Source organism: Diorhabda sublineata, chromosome X (assembly GCF_026230105.1).
Source record: "Diorhabda sublineata isolate icDioSubl1.1 chromosome X, icDioSubl1.1, whole genome shotgun sequence".
Taxonomy (NCBI): Eukaryota; Metazoa; Arthropoda; class Insecta; order Coleoptera; family Chrysomelidae; genus Diorhabda; species Diorhabda sublineata.
The window spans coordinates 34,512,595-34,520,216 of record NC_079485.1 but is presented as its reverse complement, the minus strand read 5'-3'; positions in this window follow the sequence as shown (position 1 = coordinate 34,520,216).

Genomic DNA, 7,622 nt, shown 5'->3' with positions numbered 1-7,622 from the left:
CCAGTTGAGGGTTAACAAAGTGAATATGGGAATTTCCAAAGTAATTTTAAAGAACACAGAATTTTTCAGAAATGGGATCTTCGAAAGAAAAAACTATTTGGTTTTAGGTACTATACATTCTTAACTAAGTTATGTGCAACCGTCGATGACATTCATACTGAACACACTGTTTACACTACCACTACACCAACACTCACAATTACATTGTCTGACGCGCGTTTTGATAACTAAGTTATCGTCAACAGAAACCGAAGGTAGACTAAAACTTGACTTACATAGTCATACTAAATATTCCACCAATGAACCTCCTCCCGCAAAAAAGAAAAAAATATTCTAGCGAAAAAAACCACTTCGGCGGGATATTTCACTTTTATTCTTTTTCAAAAATTTCATATTTATATTTATTACATGGTTATCACTGACAGCATTATCAGCAATACTCGATTTTTCTGACCTTCCATATTTTAAATAAGCTAAGTGCTCTTTTAACTGGACATTTTTCGCAAAAAGAAGTTCATTGGTGAAAAATTTAATAAACGTAAGTAGGTCAAATTAAAAATATTAGGTTTTTAGATACTTGTACGATAATTCTGTATTACGTTAGTATGGACAGCTCCTTTCTTATCTAAAATATCATTATCTTATATATATATATATATATATATATATATATATATATATATATATATATATCTTTGATGACTGCTTGGTGTATGATTTTTAATAAAATATTTGTTTTATGTGAATTCTAGGAAGTATAGTTATCTTTCCTAAATGTAATTTTAGGAAAAAATATGTTTAAATAAACAAACTATAAAAATTATGTGATTTGTTTCTTCTTTTTTACTATTATCATTTTGGATCATTCAAAATATTCAGGAAAAAAGTGGATAGTCCCACAGATTTACTTAAAGTATCACGAAAAACCGTCCAAACACAAGATTTTTCATTTATATTGGAGAAAGTTTGGCGGAGACAGGGAATCACAAGTCTATGTTTTGAACTCATCCTGTGTGTAAATTTTATATTAGACTGATGGTTAGGATATTTTAGGATAAAAATGAAGATTATCTTAGCCATATTTCTAAATAATATTAATGTCAATGGTGTATCATTCTCATATCACCTATATTTAGTTGTCTTGACAATGTTAATTGCTCTAACCAAATTTACATCGACTGGAAATCTGAATCTGAACTATTAATATGACATCGTTCATAAAATACTGGTAAATTGGAATTTTATTAATGGTGCATAATTTAAATTATTTGAAAGTATTTTTTCCTTCTACATTATAACAACTAAATTTATTAGCTGTAATCAGGATAAAAATATTAAATTTCTTGTAAAAGCACTATTTCCATACTCATGTGAAATATGGACAAATCGGTTCTAATGGCATTATGATAATTATTTAAGTATAATATGTTGAAGAATCTCGATTCTACAGTTATTTTTGTAGCGGCTACTACAGAAACTGCGGCTTTTCATTATGAATGGTTGGCGGTCCTGCTAATGACATTTTTAAGTGCTGTCATCTTGACTTTTATTTTACTTCATGTATTCTGATATATTATATTTGTAAGTTACTAAAAACTGAACTGAACTAAACTAAAGTAAAAAGTTTGTTTAGATTAGAACATGAAAATCACTTCAGGTTATGGTCATATATGTAATACTCCTATATGGAAAGTTGGTATGGGAAAAAACATCCCTACGTTACGGTGCCGATAATATTCATTTTCTCTCTTGTTTGTAACACTTTATCTATACTGTGCATGCTTGAGGATGCACAGAACAGAGCTGGAACCTTGGAGGATAGAGAAATCGTTACCATTTTGTCTTCCTTAGTCGGAACAGCCTTCCACTTGATAGAAACTGTCCATATACATTATTATAGTATTACATATATGGTTATGGGTGCCAGTTCGACTAACTGTGCCGTATTGTGTTCTGAGATCTAAGCAACCTAGAAGTGCTGGTTTTCGCCTGCGTGTGTTTTGTGATTGCATCAAACGCTAAGTTCGAGTTCGTCTCGCTAAAATGGATTGTGTAAAAGGTATCAAAACGTTGAGAGGTGCTGAAGATTGGCCGAAGTCGAAGGATCGGGTTATGGACGTGTTGGAGTTGTATGATGCGGTCGGAATCGTTGGTACCAGGAAGAAGCCTGAGTTTTCATCTGTATCGCCAAGTAAGACTAAAAAGGCACAATTCGAAGCATATAACACGTCTGCAGCTCAAGCTAAAATAATTTCTCAGTGCGTTAACGACAATTTGTTGTTTCGTCAATGTCTTGATTTTTCCAGTTTTGGATGAGATATTAACGAGGATGCTTCATCTGTTTTATCTCGTGTAAAACATCAACACCTTGAGTTTGTTGCCGGCTTGAATACGCGTAATATAGAAGCCGTAGAAGATTTTCTTGAGCTGTTATACGTCTCCAGAATACTTCACTTTTTACCTAAGCGTTTTGTCGAGTTATCTAATGATGAAAGCAAGCGACAAGAAGTCATTAGAAGATCTCTCGTCTACTTTAATGGAAGAAGGGCGTACAAGGTAATGTGACCGATTCCCATGTTGCTCTAGTCTCGATTAGGGATGACGTCAAAATGGCTATCACAGATGATCAGTTGTTGATTGATAATGGAGCTACACACCACATTACATCAAATTTAAACTGGTTCACTGATTATTAGCCTTTTGTAGCAACTTCAAATGCTACTGTCAAAGCTACGGAAAAGGAATTAATAAAAGCTGAAAATATTCACGCTCAATGACGTATAGTATGTGCCCAACATATCTCGAATCCTCGTCTCTGTCCTTGCTGCTCACCATCGAAATCCGAATAGCAAGTTTAAATTAACTGACACTGATTGTCAGTTCATTATCTGTGGACAGACAATCTTTAGAGTTGCCTGTGATACGCGCGGAACTCTTTATGGTGCCTCGTTTGACACTATACTGCCGGCAGAAGTCTGCGTTAGTGTGACTGAAGACAACAAGACACTTCAGCTGTACCATGAGCGCTGGGGTCACATAGACAAACACCACATTTGTTTCAAAACTTGATTCTGTACTAGGTGTCGAGGTAACTGGGGATCATGAAATCTGCGAACCATGCCAATTTTGTAAGGCACATAGGTTACCATTTAGAACCCTAGTAAAAGCCCCAGGTGAGCTGTTGTCGGGTGATTTATGCGGACCTTTCGATCCATCCTTAAGTGGTCGTCGCTACTCAATGGTAATCAAAGACCATTTTTCAATATACCGCTATTGCTTTGTTGCAAGGAAAAAATCTGTCGTCAAAGAGGCTTTGCGTGAAGTACTAGCGAAAGCTTGTACTCTCGGCCATCGTGTTAAGGAGTTTCTCAGTGATAATAGTGAATTTGACAATCATGAAGTTCAAGAAATCCTGAAAAATATGGAGTTACACAACGTCTGACGACTCTTTGGTCCCAAAATCAGATGAATCTAGTGATGATAAACCAAGTGACAATTCAGACGCATTCACTGCCGCCAATGGCCTCTTCAAGTTCCGAGATCGTCGCCTCGGGAAAGGAAAGCTCCTGCTTGGTTGAAAAATTACGTGACTACTTTCCACTTTGCTGAAGTTCTTCTCACAGAAGATGGTCCTAAGACTTTCAATCAAGCTATCCTGTCTGAAGATAATACCGAATAGAAAATCGCAATGGATACTGAAATCAAATCCATGTACAAAAACGATGCATGGGAATTAACCGAACTTTCTCTATGAAAGAAAGTAATCAATAATAAGTGGGCCTCCAGTGAAGCGTAATCCGGACGGTAGTATTGACAAGTATCGGGCAAGACTAGTTATAAAAGGTTGTGCACAACGACCTAGCATTGACTATGCAGACACCTTTAATCCAGTAGCCCGACTTAAAGTGATTCGATCATTGTTGTCAATAACAGCTGTTGAGAGGTTGGTTTTGCGGCAGTTTGATTTCTCCACTGCATTCTTATACGGTGATGTCGAAGAGGAAATCTTCATGTAACAACATGAGGGTATGCGTGTTTGTCGTCTCAAACGAAGCTTTTATGGTCTAAAGATTTCAGCAAAGCCGCGAGGATCCTTGTGTGGATATTCTGCATATTGAAGGTGGCAACGAGCCAGTCAGTATTGGACTCATTTATTGGACAACTGCGCTCTCGATTTGAGATTGTTACAAAAGAAGTTTATTTTTTTGGGCTTGAAATTACCTAAAGTGACGGCAACATCATAATCAACCAATCAGCCTATATCAAGAAAATTCTCGATCGATTCAATGGAGCAACCAGTATTCGCACCCATAGAAAAACTTACTGCTCATGCGCCAGGGAAAGCTCCTTAATTTATATATCGATCTGCTGTTGGCTCTTTTTGATATTGCCTAAATTGTTAGTGTCCTGTCAAGTTGACTGCAGATTCCTTCCGATGAAGACGTGGTCAGAATCAAGAGAGTTAATCACTATCTGGCGGACATGGTCGAATTTAAGTTGGTGGACAGCGGGAACTGCGGTTTTCATTATGAATGGTTGGCGGTCCTGCTAATGACATTTTTAAGTGCTGTCATCTTGACTTTTATATTATTACATGTATTCCGATTTACTTGTAATTTGAATTTATGTTGTCAAGTAATAAAAACTCAACTGAAAAAGTTTGTTTAGATTAGAACATGAAAATCACGTCATAAAAACCTAAACAAAATGTGTTACTATTTATAAATAAGATGAAAATAAAACTTGGCTGACCTCATTTGCCATCGGCACCTATATTATCGGCGACTACGATAGATTTCTACCTGACGAGTATTCGCTATTCGCTACATATACCAAATAGCGTCGCTCTTTGACGTTGTCTTCAGTCCGGGACTCAAACCGGAACGAGAGCTGTTAAACTGCTCTGATGAGTTGTAATGACGTCGAAACTATTCAGTAGTTACAAACCCTCCTTGCAATTGCGAGCCACGCACTTCAGAGGAGTTTTAATTCATTATTAGTTGAGCCAAAGTCGTTCGAAAACTTGGTATAGAGTATATAAAAATTCACTCGAAAAAATTCTCTCATGACTGCTTTCTCCTTGATTAAAAAATTGTATTTTTGTATTGCAGAGAAGTGTAATTGTTTTTCGTTAATATATATATATATATATATATATATATATATATATATATATATATATATATATATATATATATATATATATATATAAACGTTTAAACGTTCTTTAAAAAGATTTGGGATCAAATGATTTACATTATTAGATATTTTAAACTTAGAAATAAATAAAACTAAAATTAGGAAAACCTGATGATAGTAAATCATCAAGACGAACTGTACAATGCATAGTTAAATTCTCCAGTTTTGTGTGTTTACGGCTTTGATCACAAAATTAATACAAACTTGATCATCTGTATGAAAAGTCTAAAGTAGGTGGTAAGTAATTGGAAAATATTTTGAGAAGCTTAGGTTGATTAATTTCTACTGTAGGATTCTAAAATAAATGGCACTGCTACAAGTTACAAAGCCTTAATATAAGAGACCGAAAAAATGTATTAGTTGATCCCCTTCAGTCGTAAATTCCTCAATAGTGAGAAATTACAATTTTGTCGTAAACAAAGTGTAATATGAATTATATAAATGCAACTATTTTTCATCAATTTTATTCTATTAGAATTATACACAAAATTCAACAGTTATGCAAATGAATGGAATAATCTACGTTATCATTGTAGTGAAGATTTTATATTAGTCAAATGAGGTAAATCATATTGTAATTATATTGTGTTGATAATAATTTTATTCTTTGTTATTTGTATCAAAGCGCAAAACATTACATTTTCATTTTGCACAATCGTCTTAGACAATGTATTTCGCAATAAAATCAATAAAAAATGTAGCTGTATATACTACTATCTAATATAAAGTGCCAGCCTATTAAAACTTTTTTAGAGCTACAAAACGATTGTGTCTACTTTTTTATCTTATATTTTTCATTTAAAAATCTGAAATTGGTTAACAGGCAATGAAAGTATGAAAAAGAAACATTTTATATTCAATGTTGAACTTGTGACCTTGAATAATATTTGATGAAACGTTCAAATCGAAATAACATGAAGCTTAAAAAACTTTGGATAAATGGAGCATGCTAAATGTTAAAAGTGAAGAGTTTATTAGTTTGGTTGAAGGCGCTAATATCAGAAACTATTGGTTCGAATAAAAAAGTTATTTTATTGTAGGATAGCCGAATTAGCCAGTAATACTATATGTAACATAACGCTACGATCGATATAGGTATCGATGAAAAATATTTTTTTAAATTGGTGCTCAAACAAGGGCATCGCTAGCCGTTGGAAAGCCACACAAAAACAGACTACACTTTCCCTATACTATAAGAAAATATAGTAAATGTTATGTTTCATTAGCTGATACCTGATAATTGAAATAAAAACTCATATAACAAAAGGAAAATTGCTGAAAATACCACTCAACCAAAACACATACTTGGGTTTTTCGCAAATTCTTTAACCACTCAGTTGTTGAACTCGTCTCGGTTAAAAGTTACGTATTCAAATCAAAACATCAATCACCTCCATCTCGTTGAAGTTCATGTCGGTGCCATATGAATTATCAAGATGGACAATCACGTCGCAATCATTGGTGTAACTTTCTAATGTCTTACATTTGAATAGAGGCACTCAGCTCAATGCTTACACTGTCACGTTTTATTCTAAAACCCTCTTCCCTAGAAATGTTATAATGGAATTAAGGCAAAGAATAACTAAAGACTTTCTCCAGTACAAAAATAGTTCTCAACTGGTTGGTTGCTTTTATCAATTAGTCTTTTTGCTATTAAGACGAGGGAAATAATGAGTGCACCTTTTAAGGCAGTCGTGTGGAGCTAATAAGCATTTTTCGGGATAATCATTCTTAGAAAACTCTGATGGTCTTATGTTTTTCGCTTCTATTGTATAGCAAAGTATTGAAATATTTGGTATCATTTTTTTCGTTAGAAAAATTATATTATAAGTAGTTAATATTCTTGGTGGTATACATGGTATTTTGAATTTTTGAAAGGCTATTGAGATAGTTAATTAAGAAATTAAGTTTATGTGAGGCAGTATGGAAAGTCGTTGAATCTAAGTCCAACACATTGCTCTGTATTGCGAGATTTTCCCTATAATCTAAGAAATTGGCACTGCGAGAGACTATTGATTTGAATTGAAAATAAATCTAGTTTAGGAGCGTTTTCGTATTGGGAATCTCCCGAAAAAGGCATTCTTATTTTTGAAATTGATTTTGCTCGTCTTCAGGGCCAAATGAGGACATGAAGGGGTATATGTTTGGTGTCTGGATTATGGGGAATAAATGATAAAATATATCTCATGTCTCATCTTTTAGAATGGGTACATGGATTGCAAAAATTAATTTTGAATTTGATATTGTTACTTGTGTGCCTAGGAATTGATAATACGAGTAGGTAGTAATATTTTCAAAGCGAAGAATTTATTTAGAATCGTACATTGTGCGAATATTTAATCATTGCACTTAGAATTATATAAATCTGCAAGGAATTAAATTTGAAAAATATTATATCATTGTCTACATTATCAATTTACGAG